We start from the raw sequence: 20892 nt of genomic DNA, 5'->3' as shown, positions 1-20892 counted from the left end.
CTGTTATTCTGCCTGGGGGATGGAGCCTCAGAGGTTTGTGTGTTGACCCCCTGCCCTGGGTCTCTCACACGGTTATAACCCACTCCGGGTGTGACTTAGGTGGCCCGTGTTCCCTACAGAGGTATCGAGCCGAGGTAGCCCCCCTCTGATGTAGGAGAGGAAGAAGATTGTTTTCCCGTCTATCCTCCTAGGTCCTTCAGCTGGTACCCTGCAAAGTGGACTGACAAAAGACAGATGAACAAGGGAAAAACAAGCAGAAGTTTATCAACATATCCATAGCACATACACATGGGAGAACTCAGTGATCAGTTGGTGGACAAGGATGGTTAGAACTTAGAATCTCAACAATGCTTTACAGATGAGGAAACTGAGGTTCAAGGAAGAGAAGGAGTGGGCCGGCCTCTCAGTGCTCAAGCCAGATCTCTGCACCTCAGTTTTTGTTTTGTTTTGTTTTGTTTTGGTATCAGGAGTGGGATTGCACCTTGTTTTTGATGCACCCTTTCTCTCCCTCACCTCCCTCTCTGGTGCAATACCCTGACCTTTCACATTTTTAAAATTTGTTTTCAGCCCTAGTACATTTCTCCATCCTGCTGCCACCACCCGGTCCAGGCCCCGCTGTCATCACGGACTTGGATGACTGCAGTTCTCTCCCCTCTGGTCCCCTGGGCTCCCTCGCCCTTTTCTACCTGCACAAAACTTTTAGTCCCCTGGGCTTTGGTTCTGGGTGACCTGGGCTCCCTGACCCTGATGGGTCCACTGGGGTACTGCATGAAGGCTCCTCCAGCAGGCAGAGAGTTTGGCTGGATCCAGAGGAGCACACCAGTTGCCTGGATCCTGGCACCATCCTCTCTGAGTGACCTGCCAGCCCCAGACCCTCCTTGAAACCGCAGTTTCTGACACATGAGGAATGATGCTCTCTGAGGCCCTGAGCCAGGCCCGCATGCTGAAGGGCTCTTCCTTTCCCTTCCTGGATCAATGCTCCTTCAGTGCTGAGGCCTGGGACTGTTCTTATTCCCTAGTGAGGCCCGGTGCAGAAAGTGAGCTGGAGCTTGGAGACCACAGCTCTGGGCCAGGGCAGGGCCCGAGGGTGTGTACTGTACAACCCCAGGGTGCCACTCACAACCTACTCAACCGTGCACAGCAATGGCAACCGCTGAGGCCTCTTGCCTTTCCTTGCTGCCTGCGGGCTCCGCGGGGGAGGGATCCATAGCGTGTGTGGAAAGTGTGGTTTAGGATGCCCGGGGCCCAGATGGGAGCTGCTCCTGCAGACACCGACGTTTTTTTGTGAACCTACTGGCTATCTGGAAAGTGTCTGAAAGGGTGGTGCGGCCTCATTCCAACACACACGCACATAACCACATACAGACCCACGCATACACATGCACACACACCTAAAATGTACACAAGCACATACACGCACTAAACACACACACAACAGTGTACGTCGTATTACACAGTAGTGCAAAAGAGCAGCCCCTGATGCGTGCACCAACGTGAAGGGGCCTCACGGTCACAAATGGAGACTTGCTCGAGTTCTAGGATAGACATGAGTCTGTGGGGATAGAAGTCAGGCTAGCGGTTGCCTGTGGGAGCAGGTGGGCCAGTAACTGAGTGTTGGGGGCAGAACTTGGCAGATTTGGGCTCAGAGAACAGGCCGCACCTGGATCTGGAGGGTCGGCCCGACGAGGAGAGGTTTTGGGTCCATGTGTCCTGCCCAGCAAAGAGCAGGTTTTTATCAATATATGCATTGCACACACACACACGGGACGACTCAGCGAGGAAAAACGACAGATATATATGTATATAGATAGACAGACAGAAAAAGCAGACACAGAGACAGATAGATAAAGTGACAGAACAAAAAACATACAGCCTGATAGATGGACAAAGAGATAGACTCAGCAGGGAGGACACATAAACAGATATATTAACAAAAAGACAGACAGAAAGACAGATGGACAGCACATAGAGAAAGACAGGCAGGAATATGGATCGAGAGGCACAGGTGGACTAACAGACAAGTGAGGCGGACAGACAGTAAAAGAGACGGACAGGTAGACATGTACACACACATCTGTACATAGAGTCATACACACGCAGATGTAGATGCAGAGAGAGAGGCACAGCCAGTGGAACAGAGGGGCAGACAGCATTTTTTTCTCTCTTTTTTTTTTCCTGCCTTTGAATGGAGTTCCTCTACTGGGGCCTCTGGGGACGAGGTGCCGTGTGGGGCACGGGGCCGAGAAAGCCACTCCCACGAGAGGCGGCGCCATCACGAGCTCACCGTCGACTCGGAGCCCTGGGCTCTGGGTGAAACGTTTTGACGACTTCGAATGATGTGGAAGGCGAAACAATGTAGATCTGACATCTCGTGTGGGATCAGGATGCTTTCTGCTCTTTGAATATTTGACTAAGGAGATACATCGAGAATTGTCATGTTTTTATTTTATTTGTGCTTGTTTTGTGTTTAAGAGGCAACATCCAGAAAAATTCTAACCTGCAGCCTTTTTCCTGGAATGTATCTACTGGAACCAGCAGAGGGCAGGAAGTCATTAGTCACTAGATGGTGTTGCTTGGTCTGTGGACAGTAAACTCAAGGTTTTCTTGTGTCTTTGCTTCCTGAGCACTTGGTTAATTAACTCCAGGACCTGCGCACACCCATCCACCCTTAATGAACGCGCCGAGTCGTCAGTATTTATAGCACTCAGAGTCTGTGCTCTTTCTCAGCAGCGAGATATCAGAGGACACAGCTGTTCTTCAAAGCAGGGTGGAAAATCAACGAATATCCACTCAGTATTAACTTTATGGATGGTCCAATGGGGTTATATTGGCTAGAATAAATAACAACCCAGAATGAATATCCTACCGAGATGACCAACTTTGAGCTTATTCTTTTTCCTTTATATGGCATTATTTACTAAATTCTGCATTCACAGAAATAAGTTGGCTGTTCAGAAAGAACGACTTTTGGAAGATAAGGAATCAAAATGTGTCTGAGCTCGTGACAATTGACGACCCCCCAGCAATGTGGTCTCTTCATCCAGTTGCTGGCAACAGTTAGATATGTACTCATCAGTATTTACAGGTGACCCCTCACTCCTCCACCGCCCCCCCCACCACCCCGTCATCTCTAATGTAATTTGCAATTATAAATGCATCCTTAAGTTTTTACGACTTCGGAATAAGTAGGGATAGGCTGATCTTATCATACGAAGAAGATCAAGCATGTTTCTCTTTGAACACGGAAATTACGAAACAGAAGTATTCCCATTAAAATTAGCTTAGAGTCAATAAAGTCTGCTGGAATACTGATGAATGTGAAGAGTTAGGAAACAAACAGGAGGACTCAAGCTACAACAACGAGCAGACAATACGGTGCTTCAGGTAAAGGAAGGCCCTCTGTGCCCTCTTAATGAACCTCACCCCGTCCCAAAGCTAGCCACATTTATCTTCTCTACTGGGCTTTGCCAGTTTCTGGACCTCCAGGCAATGCAAACACACATTAGGTACTTTTTTGTATCTAGCTTTTCCACTCAAGGTTACGTCTGTGAAACTCATCCATATTATTTCATGCAGCAATCATTCATTTCATCATTGCTATGCACTATTGTTTGAATATATCAAAATATACGGATCTGTTGGATTACCGGCGTAAAATTTTTAATTGTCTAGTTTTTCTAGCTTCCGCGTACTTGCACGTCTTTTCGTGGACATAAGCCATAATCTCTGTCGGGCTGTGTCAGAGGGGTTATGTACGTATGCTCAGCTGTATAGATACTGCCAAGCAGTTTTCCAGAGTTGTTGTACTAATTTACACTCCCATCAGCAGTGCTTATCTTGCCAGTTTTAAAATATTTTCTTTAGTCTGTTTAATTTTAGTCATTCTGATGTGTGTGCTGTATATGACATATTCATCTGAATTTCCTGACCGGTAATGTTGTAGAATTGGCTGTCCGAGGCTTCTTAGCCGTTTGGATATCATCTTTTCTGAAGGGCTTGTTCAAACTTTTGGTTATTTTTAATTGGGCCCTCTTTAAAGAGAAAATTGATTTGTAGCAGTTCTTGAGACGTTCTGGGTGTGAATCCTCTATGGGATAAATGCATTGCAGATACATCTCTCCCTTTTGTGTCTATTGTTTCTACCTAAAGTTCTTAATCTTAACAAAGTCCAATTTAGCAATCTTGTACTTTATGGTTATTGCATTTTTTGGGCCCCATTTGAGAACGCTTTTCTGACACCCAATTCACAGATGCTGTAACAGAGAGAAGACGCACTCCTGTGTTTTCTTCGAGAACCTCTGTAATCCCACCTTTCGCCCGGGCAGGACCTTCTCCAAGGTCTGCGTCCCGGCTCCGAGTAGCCCTCTGCCTATCCAGCCACGGAGGTCTCAGCGCAGCCAGGTGACGGCCCTTCCCCAAGGGCATGGGCTCTGCGAGCCCGAGCCCTGTCCTTTGCTCCTGCGGCCTCGCGGGCGGCGCCAGCTCCCCGAGCGTGGTCTTTCTTGTCTCGGGTCCGCCCTGCGTGCTTCTCCAGCTGCCTACGTGCACTGCGTCTCTGTTAGACTAACTGGTACGGTTTTAGTTTTCCCAACTGGACGATGACGAAACGATTACTAACCTGGAAGATGTGAACGAAAGCCACTTGCAGTTCTTGTTACCTGTCTGATGGGTAACAACTGAGAAGACCAGGAATACCCAGGGGTGGTCAAACCATGGGTAAATATATCTACTTCTAGGCTATTTTGGGTACGTATGAGTGCCGTTTTATGAGGAGCCATTCAGCGGTACACGGTCATATTACAGTGTGTATGGATTTGACCTGTAAATTGTCCTTTATGCCACCCCTGCCTCTAGAGAAAGACGCTCACCCGAGTAGGCAGACCCTTACTGGCATGGCCACCTACACGTGGTTTGGATGTAAATCGTCATAACAGGACAGTTGTCAAACGGGCACCTCCGACGTACAACACGAGGTGAATCTGCACGGACCAAACAGGACAGACAGGGTATGAAAGTGTTGATCTGTACAGAGAAGCATCTGGTATAATCGTATAAAATTATGGCCCACAAATTATCTTGTCCTGCTGAGAGTCCCAGGCGCTAACCACTCAGTTCAGGAGGTGAGGGGTGCCCTAGGTCGTCTGACGTTTGTAGGGGACCGGGGCTCTCGCGGGGTGCTGCTGGACCAGGGGACCGCCCGGCGGTGCGGGCCCTGCAGCACGGCCGCTGGCCGAGCCCGTAAATGCAACGCCGTTGCCCTGGTCACCCCGATCATGCCGTGAGCAAGTACGTCCCCGGGTGGTCTGAGGGCTGGGACCCAGGCTGAGGAGCCCGCCGAGGGCCCAGCAGGCAACGCCCAGCGGCCCCCGGGGACAGCGGGCAACGCGGAGAAGTTTGCCTCCCAGGGCGGCTGCCTCTACCGCCGCTCGTGTGATTATGTCATTTTACAGAGCAAAGGGGTTTTGCGGATGTAACCGAAGTTCCTAATGAACGACCTTTGGAGGGTTGAGGCCCCAGTGGGCCTAATCTAATCCCACGAGCCCTTGCGCACCGACTGCTGTCTCTGGCTACGGGCACGAGGGCAAGTCCGGAGCTCGGCGGAGAGGGAGCTGAGCTGTTAGGTGTGAGCGAGGAAAGCCACGAGCCACACGTGGAAGCGCTCAAGCTTTCATCGCTCACTGGGAGGAGCGTCGCAAGCATCCACAGCTGTTCCATTTTCCCCCAGGAAGTGGTGCGCGGGGTTGAGGGCTGGGCAGCGCAGAGCCTCGAAGGGGTCGTCTCACTGCAGGGGGAGGCCCGGCCAAAGGCTCTGTCGGCCCCACGGACCCAAGGATGACGGTGGGCGTGAGGGGCTGGGCTCGGAGTGGAAACGTTCTGGGTACCACGTCAGAGTGGGGAAAGTGCCTTCAAGGTTTCCCCTCCTCCCCGAAGGGGGCCTCACAGAGGCGCCTGCAGAAGACCCCTGTGCGAGGCTTCAGGTAAAGGGACCCGGGAATGGAGGTGCTGGGGCTAGAGATGTACATCTGTGAAGAGCACTGCTGGCCCGGGGGGCCTGAGTCCTTGACTGTGTACGGAAGCAAAATCTGTCATCCCCAAATCTGTCTCTCTGGTACGAGGATTCATTTAGACTGATTATTTTAAGAAACAGAAGACTCAGGAAGTGTGCTTTTTTTTTTTTTTTTTTTACCTCCCTCTTAGCTGCCTGTAGAATTCAGATAAAGGGTCTGTTCCTGGAACAGAGCTGTCACCAGAGAAATCTGCAAAGAACGTGGGTTATGTGTGGTGGGGAAACTCAGCAGAGCCTGGAGACCAGAGTCCAGTCTCCGTCCCACTGTCTCTGCAGGGCCCAGGAAACGGTGATTTACCAAACATCTGCTTCTCTGTCGCCAGGTGAACTGTCTGCATTCCCTCTGAAGCCCCAGATCCCTACCCGACATCCTCTATGGTCTTTAGCTGAAGATGGTATTTAAGGTGAAGGTTTGGCCATTGGCGAGTTACTCAGTTTCCCTGGGTCTCTCCCATGTATACATGTTATTAAACTTTGTTTGATTTTCTCTTGTTAATCTACCTCATGTCAATTTAATTCTCATACCAACCGGAAGAATCTGGAAGGGTAAAGGAAAATCTTCCTCCTGGACAGCTATTTCATTATATATATATATATATATATATATATATATATATATATATATATATGTATATCTACATATCTCACATTTTCTTTATCCACTCATCCATCGACGGACATGGGTTGTTTCCATATCTCGGCTTTTACGAGCAACGCGGCCATGAACACGGGGCACAGATATCTCTTTGAGATACCGATTTCATTTCCTTTGGATATATACCCAGAAGTGGGATTGCTGGGTCATACGGTAGGTCTATTTCTAATTTTTTAAGGTACCTTCCTACTGTTTTCCACAGTGGCTTCGGCGGTTTACACTTCCACCAGCAGTGCACAGGAGTTCCCTTTTCTCCCAAGTGAGTGTTTTCAATCTGGGGAGATCATCAGTGATGCCTCCACAGAAGCTTCCTGCTGGTTCCTTCTGGGTCTGAGCACCAGACTTCCCAGCACCGCTGCCTTGGCAGAGGCCTGTGGGCAAGAGGGAGCTTGTTCCGCAGAGAGGAGCAAAGGCTTTGGGGCTGAGGTGCAGGACCCGTGTGGGGAGGGCCGGGGAGGCATCACCACCTTCAGCTGAAGCTCCTCGAAGGGCCCTGGAGGGTGCACGCACGGCCTGGTGCTGTCCCGAGGGCCACATCTGAAGGGTCTGCCTTGAGGGCTTGACTCCATGCGGGTGGCTGGGGTCTCAGTGAAGTCTTGGGGGCGCCGGCATCCACTGCAGCCCGCTGGGAGAGCAGCCCCATGTCCCCCCCTGCCCTGGGCCTAGCTCCTCCGTGCTGGTGGACACCCACCCTGGTCCCAGATGCACACCTACCCTGAGAACACCTGCTTCACATGCTTTCAAACTGGAAAACATCTGATTTGGACTTTCCTGGGTAAGTCAAAGTTCCTCTTTCATTTTTACCTACGTTAGCCATTCTCTCAACGGAGCATGTCCCTTGTGGCTGGGGGACTGAGGTCTCTAAGAATAAAGGACCACAGTTTAAAGTTTTTTCCTCTTCTTCCCGTGCCCCCACCACGGGATCGTGAACTTCTAGAAATAAGTTGGCAAGTCATGCTGTGTGTCTCTTGCTGCATCCAGAGAGATGGTTGTATCCATGCTCTAGCACGTGAGTAGATACGCATGTGTAGAACATTGCTTCCGGCTGTCACCTGCTAATAATTGATGTCTAGTAAATGCTAGCTTTTTATTAAGTGGCTACAATGCACGTGAGTCGATCTTTAGGATAATGAACGTGACAGGTGTTGTATGTTCTTTATCAAGACACTTTGCAATGCCTTTTAAAATAAATGTGTTAAGTTCTGTAATTAATTTACCTAGACCTCGTTAGCGGGCTGACGTTTTCAGTCAATAGAGAGCAGTGAGATGTGTCAGATCCCTTACTCGGACCCCGCTTAGGAGCAGCTCCGTTAACTCAACCGTTCTTTATTGAGCACCTACTGTGTGGCAGCTTCTGTGTTTGGCTCTGGCCCTGGTTAGCTCCTGTTTAATAGATGCTTAGATCTGCGGCTGGAGGACAAAGGCCAAGTGGTCTTGGGGATGTTGAGCCCATGAATGAGTTCTTTTGTCTCCTACACTACCTTCCTGTGTTCACTGCTTTCAGGAAGCACATCTAGGTTTGGGGGGAGATGGGCGCTCTCCATGGAAACCTGGCCCCTACTTGAGGTCACCGTTGCCTGCCATCAGAGCCCCTGGCCCGTCCCCAGACTTGGTCCACCATTGTCATGTAACTTGTCTTGCACGTGCAGAGCCAGGCACCTATTCACATCTCTTCTACAGTCTTTGTGTTCTTCTCATCTCAGTAGCACCGTGACGTGAGCACCCTCTCTTGGTGTGCAAAGGTTCCAGAGCGTTCCTTTATTAGTGCCATGCTGCTGGATATTCCATTTTTTAAGCTATAACAAATAACATTAACCTTCTAAAAAATACATTCGAGTAGTATTCGGGATGAAGATATCATCTTAATAGGTATCAAATTGCTTCACCTGATTTTGCTTATCTTTTCCAAATGAAGGGTCCGTCGTGTGGGCTCCTCTCTTTGTGGAAGGGCTCACGGCCAGTGCAGGCAGGGAGGTGGGATGCCCTGCCCTCAGGGAGCGTGCAGGGTTGGAGGCGTCGGCTCCCGCTCTGACTCAGACACGAGGCCCCAGTGGCATCTGTCCCTCACGGTTGTGAACCTCAGGAGATGGTCACCTGGCGTACAGGTGTGCAGCCTCCCTGAGATCAGACATTTTGTCTAATGAGACAAACAAGGGTAAGGAACAGCAGGCACTCGCGTACGTGCACGTGACCAGCTGACGCCCGTGTGCAGCTGACCCAGACACCCAGGAAGCCCTAAGGAGCCACACCGCATCAAAGAGCCCAGCAGACAGGGCAGGTGGTGTCAGGGCTGCTTCCTTGGGCCCAAGAGCCGTTCTTGCGCTATTGTTCAGTGAGCTGTGGCCTGATCTTGCAGACATGCGTGCCGTGGCCCCCGGTGGGCAAAGGATTTCCCCGGCTCTGTGCCAGGTGCTTGGCCGCCGTGACTCAAGCTGGTGTCCTTCTCCCTGTCCGAGGAACAAGAGCATCAGTGGTCTCTGCAAACTGCAGCCCAGGTCTCCAGGTCTCCGGGGGCTGCAGCAGAGACGAGGCCTCCAGCGCAGCGCTTTCGCGGGGTCCGCTCCTCGGCAACCTTTGCGCGCTGCGGAAATGGGCCTGACGTTAGCTAATTCAGCCTCATCTCACGCTAATAAGATCCCATTGGGTTCTATCATATTATTGCATTAGTCGGCAGCAAATCAAAGTAGATATTTTTGAAAATCTGAGTTGGCGGAGAAGGCTGCCCCCACAAGTACGTTTTCCAGAAAATAAAGCCATGGCTTATGTTACAGCGACTCACAGCCCAGTGACTTGGCTTGTAGCTGAGAACCTCCTATAAACTCCCCTCCGTGGCTCGAGTCACACTTCCTGCTGCTGCCAGGTGGCGATCCACCCTCGGGGCTGGCCTCCGTCCATGGCACGTACACGGCCTGACCACAGCCAGACGGGTCACTGGCACGGAGCTAACAATCTCTGAGCCCAGATGTAATTTCTAAGGGGATCCAGCCCGCAGAGCAGGGCTACCTGGGTGTGTGGCTCTGACACAAAGAGACACCCGTGGTGCTGAAATGACCCCCTCGGCCTCCCGCTACCCCGCCTCCTCCTGTCATAAACGGATGACTAGGAAGTCCAGTTCTAGGTGAGTGAGTGGGTATTAACCCCGGGAGGTGGAGGGCAGCAAACTGCCCCAGGTCCGGCTTCTCCCCGCTCTGGCCTGTCCCTGGCAACATCAAGCCATCTTTGGCCCCAATCTTCTGCTTCAGGACCAGGGGGAAGGAAACCACTTGAAAAGGCCAATCTCACGGAATCAGCATTTCTTTCCAAGCCTCCAAGTCATGTCTGAGAAAGGAAAGATCAACTACAAGGCCAAGGAGGAGCTCTCAGCTAGTGCTTCTCGCCAGCCCTGGCTGGTGCTGCAGGGGTCCAGGTCCAGGCGGGGGGACTCGTGGGGTCGGGGAGGGTAACCGAGCAGGATCCTATGGGGCCTTCCTGGGACCGGCCCCTCCCCATGTCCTCTGCTGTAGCTCTTCCCCGAAATACCTAGATGATAGCATCTGATGCACATTCCTGAGTTGTTTTACAGATGCTGAAACCCCCACTGAATGGAAGAAGAAGTTAACTACCGAGGACCATGAGCACGTAGCCCCCAGACCTCCTGGAGTCTGAGAATCGATAGCGTTCACGCCTGTGACCCTGCCCTGTGACCTCGTCATCAGCCAATCAGAACTGTGCACAAGCTGATCCCATACCCTGTGACTCCCCTCCCTCACCTGGCCTTTAAAAATACCTCCCTGGGACTTTCCTGGTGGCGCAGTGGTTAAGAGTCCGCCTGCTAATGCAGGGGACACGGGTTCGAGTCCTGAGCCGGGAAGATCCCACATGACGCAGAGCAACGAAGCCCGTGCGCCACAACTGCTGAGCCTGCGCTCTAGAGCCCGCGAGCCACAACTACTGAGCCCACGCGCCACAACTAGTGAAGCCCGTGCACCTGGAGCCGGTGCTCCGCGATGAGAGAAGCCACCGCAATGAGAAGCTCACACAACAAAACGAAGAGTAGCCCCGGCTCACGGTAACTAGAGAAAGCCCGTGCGCAGCAATGAAGACCCAACGCAGCCAATAAATAAATAAATAAATGTATAAAAACGTAAAAATGTTAAAAAAATTTTTAAAAAGTAAAAATGCCTCCCTGAAACCCATTGGGGAGTTCCGGTGTTTTGAGCGTTAGCTGCTTTGGCCTCCTTATCTGCTGCCTTACAGTAAACACTGCAGGTTCCTTCACCACAACCCGGTGTCACTAGATTGGCTTTATTCTTGCACGGGTGAGCGGACACAAGTTTGGTTCGGTAACAGGAGGACAGCTGCTCCCAAGGGTCTAGGGCGTCTTCTGGTCATTTATTTCCACCACTGGCTGATATTTTCTCAGCCAGTCACCCATTCAGGGCGCCAACCTGTCCACTAGAACATGGGGGGGTCGCTGGGCACTTTGGGTCTGCGAGGGGGTGGTGTGGGAAGGGCACTCCCAGGCCTGGGTTCCTTAGAAAAGGTGTCCCCATGGTTATGGACCTCAGTCCTGGGTGCTGTGGGGCTGGGCTGGCTCTGGGTGTGGTCAGAGGTCTGGGTCAGCGCTCAGGGCTCTGGTCAGTGGTGGGTCTGGGGTCAGTGGTCCCCTTCAATCCCCCTCCCAGGCACTCCTCTGTCCGATCACAGAGACTGGGGGTTTTCTGTCTCCCCAGTGACTGGCCCAGGGCTCGATCCATGGTGGCTGCTCAGGAGATGTTAAAAATCTAATAATGCACTGAGCCCAGCCCAGTGTGGTCCCCACCTGCATGTGGGGCCCCCCGTGACGCCTGCTCGGCTCCACACACCTGGAGGACCAGGGCCTGGGCAGAACCTCTGCCCCTGGGCGGGCAACGAGAATTCCTTGATCTACCGATGCATTAAGGAACTTCCCTCACCCTGGTGTGGAGGCTGAGGAGACACTTGTTGGGGGAGAAGGTCAGGCAAGCAGGGGAGGGATGGGGTCCAGCAGCTGGAACCTTCTGAGTCCTTGGCACTTGGAGGGGCCCAGAGATGGCATCCGTCCCGGTAAGACCTGCACCCTCTCCTTCCAGCCCACTTTACCCCGCTTGGACCCACCTCTCAGAGGTCTTCATGGGAGGGTCCCCTTGGAGGTGGTCTCTGATGTGTCACATGACCAGAGTGTCCCCTGGAGACACGTGCTGGGTGAGGGGTCCCCCACCCCATCCCAGACCCCAACCCCAAACCAGGAGATGCATGTGGGTCTTGGGACCACCCTCCTCCAGGAGGGCATACTCAGTCAGGAATGAGGTCCTCTGTGGTCCAGAATGGCCCATGTGCCAGGGAGGTGCTTGATGGAGGCTGCTGTCCACCAGTTCCCTGATTTTCCACCCCTGCCTCTCCCAGCAGGGCCCCTTATAGGAAAAGCTCCTCAGCTTCTTCTCTTTCAATTTCACTCTTCTCTCCCTCATTTTGGAAGGTTCTGAAGCACATTCTCTTATTTCCTTGTAAAGCTGTTGTGTCAGAGTTTGAGACACCACCAGGAGACGTCTGGGCCCAGTGCTGCTGTGGCTTCATCAGAAGGGCCCGGGTGGAAAATAGAACCACTGCAGGCCCCGCCCATGTCCCCACTGGGAATGAATCCCATCGGGGCTCCAGGGCTCACAGACTTCAGGGAACCCCTGCCCTCAGGACTGGTATCCTTTCTTCCAACCAGCTGCTGGTCAGAGGTCCAGGAACCCCCATCCTGGCTCCATCCCCCAGGGCCTGGATTCTGGGACAGCCTAGGGGTAATTCAAGACCCTCACGTTCCTTCATCTGAGGGCGAGAATGTCTTAAAAGCTGCACTTGGCTGATTTTGGAGGTCTGATTGTTTCTAGCCCACATGGGTGGAAAGATGGGGTGTGATGTTCCTACCTCTGCAGGACCTTCCCAGGGTAAAGATCTGTGCATTTCCCCGGCCAGTAAACTCCTGACACCATCCTCCCAGGAAGCCCAGATCCAGGATCACGAGGGCAGAGGCTCTCCCCTTGCGTACCTGTAACTTCGCACTCCCACAGCAAGGAGCCTGGCTCCCACCATCTGCCATTTATCTATGCATTGCTCCTTTCCCACGAGGGCAGAGGCTCTCCCCTTGCGTACCTGTAACTTCGCACTCCCACAGCAAGGAGCCTGGCTCCCACCATCTGCCATTTATCTGTGCATTGCTCCTTTTCACGTTACATGTGCAGAGGTTTCAGAATTGTTAGCTACTACACCCTGGAAAGAACTTCGTAAAATAAAGCCCACTGTTTACGTATGGTCCATTTTGCCTTTAGTCGACAGATTCCATTCATTTCCAGAGGTAACTTAGGTCAGCACCTTTGCTCCCACCCTTGACAGTTTTTTCCATACATTTCTAATACAGTTAGATTCTGTCACGTTGTGTATTTCATCCTGCAACACTCCTACACCTTAACTAACTAAATTTGAATAGATTATGATTGGCCCCTTGGGCTACGCACATCTATGGGCTTAGACAAATGCATAGCGACAAGAATCCGTCCTAAAGTGTCACATGGAATACTTCAAACCCCTCAACACATGGACTGCTTATCATCTATGTAGCTTTGCCTTTCCTAGAGGGTCGTAAATGGGGTCATACTCCGTGCAGCTTCTTCAGGTTGGATTCTTTCACTTAGCAATACGCACTTCAGATTCATCCATATCTTTCCGTGGGTTGATGGTTCATTTCTTTCTGTTGCTGAGTAGTGTTCCATTGCATGTGCACGGGAGGAAAAACAATTTTCCCTCTACCCTTCTAGGTTCTTGGTTGAGATCCTCCATGTAATAAAAGATTAATAGGAGAAAAACAAACAGAATTTTAATAACACTCATACCTCTTGTATATATGCGAAATACCCAGGAAAACTGAGTAACTCCTTGAAATGGACCAAGCCATCACCTTAAATACCATCTTCAGCTAAAAAAAAACAAATAAAAGAAGACTTTGGGGAAGGGGAGAAGCCAGTTATGACAGGTTATCATGCAGCGCACAGTGAACAAGGGAATGGTTATTATGAAGATTTAACTCAGGACTTCTCGACTGATGAGGGTTCCTTGAGATTTAATCATCCTTCTGTTCTATTCTATTTAATCATCCTTCTATCTAATCATCTTTCTACAGAGAGGGACACACCCTTGAAATGGAAATTTCCCTTACAAATGTAAATGTCCCTCAAAAAGGGGAAACTCTACTCAGTTTTCTGAAATTTTTCAGTGTCATTTTATTATAAAAAACCAATCAGATCAAAATAATCCCTACACCTAAGAGCATTTTGGGGTGGCATATTCTGTTCCCCATGACATGGATGTACCCCAGTTTGCTTATGCATTTGTCAATTGAAGGACATCCTGATTTCTTCCAGTTTTTAGCCATTATGAGTAGAGCTGTTATGCATAATTCCATCCTTGTTTGTGTTTGGATATAGTTTTTCAAAGCAGTTGCCTAGATACTGGAAGCACGATTGTTGGATCCCAAGGTAAGACTTGTTTAGTTTTGGAAAAAACTGCCACGCTGTCTTACAAATTAGCTGAACATGCATTCCACCGGTAAGCAGGGAGAGTTCCTGTTGTTCCTCACCTTGCAGTAACTGGTATTGTCATTTTCTTGGGGCTCAGCAGTTCTAATAGATGTACAGTGATATCTCATTGTTGTATTAATTCGTAATTCCCTAATGGTGTATGATACCGAGCATATTTCTTTATACTGTCTGTATATCTTCTTTGTCCAGGTGTCTGTTCATATCTTTACCTATTTTTAGTGGGGTTGTTTGTGTTAGAGGTCTTTGTATATTTGAGACAAATCCTTTATTAGATATGTGTTTTCAAATATTTTTCTCCCAGCTTCTGGCTTGTCTTTTGATTTTCTGAATAAGGTCTTTCGCAGAGTAGAAATCTTTAAGTTTATGAAGTCCATGCTATTACTTGCTCTTTTTCTGTGGATTTCCTTTTCGTGTTGTGTGTGTTAAAACTCAAAGCTCATGATCTACCTAAGCAAACACAAGTTCATGTAGATTTTCTCCTATGATTTCTTCTATAATTTTGAAGTTGTGCCCTTTAAATGTGTCTAAGAATAATTTTGAATGAGTTGGCGTAAGTTGTAAAGTTCGTGTCTACCTCCATTTCATGTCATACGGTTTCCAGTTAACGGTTCCTTAGCTGTTTATGGAGCAGTTACGGGACACAGTCTCCATTTCAGTGAACGCCCAAAGTTGAATGGGTTCCGCAGTTCTGCCTGCAGGGAGCGCTGTGTCCCGTGAACTGTGAGGGACGCGCGGCCTGCAGTTCAGGCACTGACCACACGGTGGCGCTGAGCTGGCCTCGCTGACCCAGGGCGCATGCGTGTTCCCCCTCCCTGCCTGCAGCTGAGAGGAGTTACGACTCCTCGGGCGCCGCCGAGGCTTCGGTTGGGGCGCCCGGCTCAGCGTCTCCGCTGACGGGAACTCAGTCGCCTTAGGACTCGCTGGGGTTTCGGTTTCAGGACGACGCAGGGCTGTGTCCACGCTGACGGAAGCTGGGTTTCCTGAGGAGCCAGGCGACGCCGGGGGGAAAAGGTGAGAAGAAGTGGGGAGAAGCTTCCTGTGGGCGACTGACGGCTGAGGGGGTCCGTCTTCATGCGACCCAGGAAGGGCTTGGTGTGCAAAGCTGGGTTTTTAGTCACCGCGGTGTGCTGTGTAGCCAGCCTGTGGTATGGGGTGTCCAGTTTTCCCAGCACCATTTATTGTGGGGCCTGCCCTTCCCCTCGGCGTGTCCTTGGCCCCTTTGTCATAAATTAACGGGCCCCGCGCGTGCGGGGTGGGTTCTGGGCGCTCTGTCCCGGCCCTCTGGACCGTGTGCCTGTTTCTGTGCCAGTTCCGCACCGTTTGGGGACTGCAGCTTCTCAGCACGGTGTGAAGTCAGGGAGGGAGATGCCTCCAGCCCGTTCTCCTTTCTCGGGGTCGCTTTGGCTCTTCGGGGTCTTTTGCGGTTCCACACAGATGTTAGGAGGATTTGCTCTGTTTCTGTGAAAAATACGCTCACTGTGTACATTGCTTTGGGAAGAATGGACGTTTTAACAGTATGAATTCTTGCATGCCACGAGCACGGGATGTCTTTCCAGGGATTTGTGTCTTCAGTTTCTTCACCGATGCCTTAAAGATGTCAGTGTGCGGGTCTTTCACGTCCTTCGTTAAATTTATGCTAGGAATTTTGTTCTTTTTGATGGAATTGTAAATAGCTTTTGTTTGTTTGTCTTTTCCCTCTTTCTGATGGTTCATGATTAGTGTTTAGAAACGCAGTTGATTTTCTGTGTATTGATTTTGTAACTTTACTGAGTTCATTTATTATTGCTAATAGTTTTTTGGTGGAGTGATGTAGAAAACCGGAACTCGAAAATCCCACTGTTTCTATCAAATTTAGGTCCTCCACCGCGCCAAAGACACGGTGTCTCCTACTAGAATCTTCCCACACTGCCTGTCAATTCCATGTGGACTCCTGTAAGGGCAGTTAGGTTCATGACTTTGTGTGAAGTGGATCTGGGTTAAGGCTTGGCCTCTATAAGAAAGTGTAATATTTTCTCTGCCTTTCTGGTGTGGTCTTTTTTTTTTTTTTTTTTTTTTTAATAAATTTATTTATTTATTTATTTTTGGCTGTGTTGGGTCTCCGTTTCTGTGCGAGGGCTTTCTCCAGTTGCGGCGAGCGGGGGCCACTCTTCATCGCGGTGCGCGGGCCTCTCACTCTCTCGGCCTCTCTCGTTGCGGAGCACAGGCTCCAGACGCGCAGGCTCAGTAGTTGTGGCTCACGGGCCCAGTTGCTCCGCGGCATGTGGGATCTTCCCCGACCAGGGCTCGAACCCGTGTCCCCTGCATCGGCAGGCAGATTCTCAACCACTGCGCCACCAGGGAAGCCCTCTGGTGTGGTCTTGACATGGTGTTTTGGAAAGTTATTGACTTTGCAGTAACTGCAAACCTACAGAGACTTGTAATAGCAGAACCAGGTACCGTGTATCTGCACACTCAGATTACCCAGACTTCCTTGCTTTACTGCTTTAGCCACTGAACACAAAATACTCCAGTGCCTTTTACCCAAAACGGGGGCACTCTTCCAGGGAACCAACACCTAGCCTCCAAATGAGGAAATTATGTTGGTGTCCACATTGCAGTCCAATCCACAGGCCCACTTCAACTTTCACCAGCTGCTCCAGCTCTAGGGAAATAAATGTCTTTTCCCATTCTGATCCAGGTTTCTGTTTCTGGAACAATTACTGATACTTTCCCTCATTTTCACAACCTTGATGGATTTAAAGCACACAAGATGAGTATGATCTGGGTGGCTTTTCTGTATTGTAACATGTATCAGTACTTAATTTATTTTGTGTGTGTGTGATTAAATGTACCGATCGTTTACCATTTAAACTATTTTAAGTACACCATTCTATGGCATTAACCACACTCACATTGTTGTACAGATATCCTCACCATCCACATTCAGATCTTTTCAGTTTTCACTGGTGAAACTCTGTAGCCATTAAACACGAATTCCCCTCGGCCCCTGGCAACCACATTTTACTTTCTCTCTCTGAATCTGACTTTTCTGGGTACCTCATATGAGTGGAATCATATCATTTTTGTCCTTTTGTGACGGAGTTATTTCACTTATCTTAATGACTTCAAGGTTCATATATGTTGTAGCACGTGTCAGAAGTTCCTTAACTTTTAAGACCGAATGACATTCTTTTATGTGTATACCACATTTAGTTTATCCACTCATCCATCAATGGACGCTTGGATCGCTTCCACCTTTTGCTAAGGTGATTAATGCTGCTGTGAGTATGGGTGTACCCATATCTCTTCCAATCCCTGCTTTTAGTCTTTTGGGTATATACCCTGATGTGGAATTGATGGATTATATGTTAATTCTGTGTTTACCTTTTTGAGGAGCTGCCATACTATCTTCCACAGGGACTGCACCATTTCACTTTATTCCTTTCATGGCAGAATAACATGGCGGTTTATGGACCAACCCCATTATGTTTATCCATTTACCCACTGATGGACGTTTGCATTGTTTCTTCCTTTTGGCTCTTGTGAACAGTGTGGCTATCAATATATATGTACACCTGTTTTCAGTTCTTTGGGGTCTCTATCTAGGAGTGAAGGTGCTGAACCATATGGTAATTGTACATTCATATTGTAAACATAGGTTGAACCCTTTTCCATTTCCACAAGTCATGTTTAAAGGTTCCAATTTCTCTGCATTGTTGCCAACATTTGTTATTTTTAATTCTCTTGATTATAACCATTTTAGAGTGTGTGAAGGAGTTATTGCATTGTGGTTTTAATTTGCATTTCCCTCCTGTCTTGTCATCTGCTTGTTGATCATTTTCATGTCTTGTGCAAAGAAGGGTCTATTTAAGTCCTCTGTCCATATTTACAATTGGGTTGTTTGTTTTTGTTGATGAGTTATGAAAGTTCTTGATGTACACGGGATAAATAAAGACTCCTCAGATATATAATGTGGAAATATTTTCTTCCATTATGTGGGCTGTCTTTTCACTTTCTGGATTGCATGCGGCCATTGTCAAGCCACGGAGAGAGGCTGGACAGACAGGGCTGTGAGGGACAGTTATGTTTGACTTGGACAACATGTCAAATCGACTTGGCCGACATGTCACATTTCCTTCAAGCCTCCAGATCTGTGAGAGAGTAAATTTCTATTGCATATAGCTGCTCAGTGTGTGGTATTTCATATGGAAGCCCTAGAAAATAATAAAGATTTTGGTATCAGGAAGAGGAAGGCTGCTTAACACTTACCTACACATGTGGAAATATTTTTAGATTTGGGTAATGAAAAGAGGCTGGTGTTGGTGTGCTTAATAGGAAAAGCTCAGATAGATTGGAAGACCTGTTGGTAGAAAATGTCCATTGATGGAGACTATGGTGAGGGATCAGAAATGAAAGAAGAAAGCTGAGAGAAAGCTTCTGTAATCTTAGAAATACATATATAAGCATAAACAAATGAATGTTGGTGATATCTCAGATGGATATGGAGAACATGCCATTGAAAACATGTGGAAAGGTGAATCTTGTAATAAAGTGGCAGAAAACTTTTCTGAAGAGTATTAGGTTGCGTGTACAAATTAGAGCTTGAGTGTGATGATTTTGGATGTTTAGCTGAAGAGATTTCTAAGCAAAGTATTGAAGAAAGTATGGCCTGATTTCTTCTTGATGCGTACAGTTATGAGAAAAGAAAGTAAACTGAAGAGAAAATTATTAAGAAAAGCAGAAAGAAATCCTGAAGTTTTGGAAACATCTCAGTCTATCCAGATAACCTGCTTTTGAAATAGAGCCAAAGGTGTGCCTGGAAAAACTTTTGCTAAAGGGTTGATGCATGTGATTCATACAGTCAGCCATCTCAGCAGAACCAGGAATAGCTCTGTGGTCATACAGGAAAGGCCTGTGGAGGATCCTCTTGTCTGATGACCTGAATCTCATGAATTGTATAGAAGGCCAAGAAGGGTTTTGAGAGTCTGACAGTAGCACACACAGTGTTGCTCTGGAATGAAATAACCAAATGGGATGAAGTAGAGAAAGATTGATTTGAGGACAGGGACAGACGGAGTGGCTCGCTTGGTTGCAACTGCCACCAGGTGTTCAGAGGGCACAGGCTGAGGTGCCAGGGTCACACACAGGTGGGCCCAGAGGACAGAGCATGCAGATGAAAGGGAGCAAAATTTGCCACCCCAGTGTGTCTCATTATCTTGAGGATTACATTAAGGTCATTCTTTTTAAGAACAGAAGAGTCAGGAAGAAATTTTGACCTCCCCCTTAGCTACCTGTAGAATTTAGATAGAGGACCTGTTACCAAAATAGAGCTGTCAGCAGAAATATGTGCAAAAAACATGGGCTAGGTGTGGTGGTGTGGGGGCCAGGAGACTCAGCAGCACCTAGAGATCAGAGTCCTCTCTGTGTCCCATTGTCTCCACTGGCCCAGCAAATATTTATTTATCGAACATCTACATTTCCATTTTCATGTGAATTGCCTTCTTCCCCTTTGAAGTCCCAAACCACTAACTCAACCTCCTCTTTTGTCTTTAGCTTAAGATGATATTTAAGGTGAGTTACTCAGGTTTCCTGAGTCTCTCCCATGTATACATATTATTAAGTGTTTATTGGAATTTTTCCTTTTAATCTCTTTCATGTCGATTTAATTTTTAGACCAGCCAGAAGGACCTAGAAATGTAGAGGAAAATTTCTTCCTCCTTGATAGAGCCAATACATTTTTTTTCTTATCTTAAAATCCAATAGAATTTGCTCTGTTTCTTTCTGACTTTGCTTGACACCTTGTTTACATCATTTTGCTTTTTTACTTTGGGAAAGGGAAACTCTATCCTATGCCTGCCCCACCAGTGTAATTTGAAAGCAAAGAACTTGGGTTAAAGAATAACAAATTATAAAACTTATAAAAATAGCAAGTGAGGCTTTATTCAATACTACTGCAACACAAGGCAGACTGGACTAAACTCCAAATACAACAGTGACAAGTGGGGATTTATACCAACTGGCAGAGTGATCAGATGGAAACTCACTTATAGGAGGTAACAGAGGTCAGAGGATCTTCTTAAACTGGCTTAAGAGGTTCTTGCTAAATGCAGTCAAGGTCTTATATCTCAAAGGTGGAAGATCAGGAATTTGATCACATATCAAGAGTGGAGAGATTCTCAGTAAATTGACTTAGCAGGAGTCTTACTAAAGGCAGGCCAAGGTTGAGGTCTCCTCGAGAAGAGAGCTCAGAGGAGCCTCGCTAAAGTTTGATCAAGGAGGGAGTCTTTGTCCATCCATCTTTCTGGCTCAAGGTAAGAAGAGGCATTCTTCTTTCCTCTGTACAACAGAAGTCCATTTCTTGTTCAGTGGTCTTTTGATTGTTAAGGGCCTCCTGTACTGTGTGTTGAGAGTTTATAGTAGAGGATATTGTTTGTATGGTGTGAGCCTTTAAACCTGCAATAAGGGGGATTATCAAGAGAGTAAAATAAAAGCAAAGATTAATGGTTGATTTTTGTTTTTATTTCCATTTCTCTAGGAGGTGGGTCAAAAAGGATCTTGCTGTGATTTATGTCATAGAGTGTTCTGCCTGTGTTTTCCTCTAAGAGTTTGAT

General features: G+C 48.4%; 1 long non-coding RNA gene across 4 annotated transcripts; it reads left to right on the top strand.

The window, feature by feature from the left end:
• The first annotated feature begins 15 nt into the window (after positions 1-15).
• Positions 16-11081, top strand: LOC114485350 (uncharacterized). Of its 4 annotated transcripts, none has more exons than XR_008616815.1 (4): positions 16-4401; positions 6391-7497; positions 7660-10128; positions 10285-11081. It is a non-coding gene; the product is annotated as an uncharacterized lncRNA (long non-coding RNA). The 4 variants fall into 4 exon arrangements; XR_008616816.1 differs by lacking the exon at positions 16-4401 and adding an exon at positions 4408-5006; XR_003678821.2 differs by lacking the exon at positions 16-4401 and having other exon boundaries at positions 5016-6471; positions 6925-7497; positions 10285-11078.
• Positions 11082-20892: the final 9811 nt, after the last annotated feature.

Source organism: Physeter macrocephalus, unplaced genomic scaffold (assembly GCF_002837175.3).
Source record: "Physeter macrocephalus isolate SW-GA unplaced genomic scaffold, ASM283717v5 random_1161, whole genome shotgun sequence".
Taxonomy (NCBI): Eukaryota; Metazoa; Chordata; class Mammalia; order Artiodactyla; family Physeteridae; genus Physeter; species Physeter macrocephalus.
Note: the sequence above shows the minus strand (reverse complement) of the source record. Positions and strands in the feature narration are given on the sequence as shown.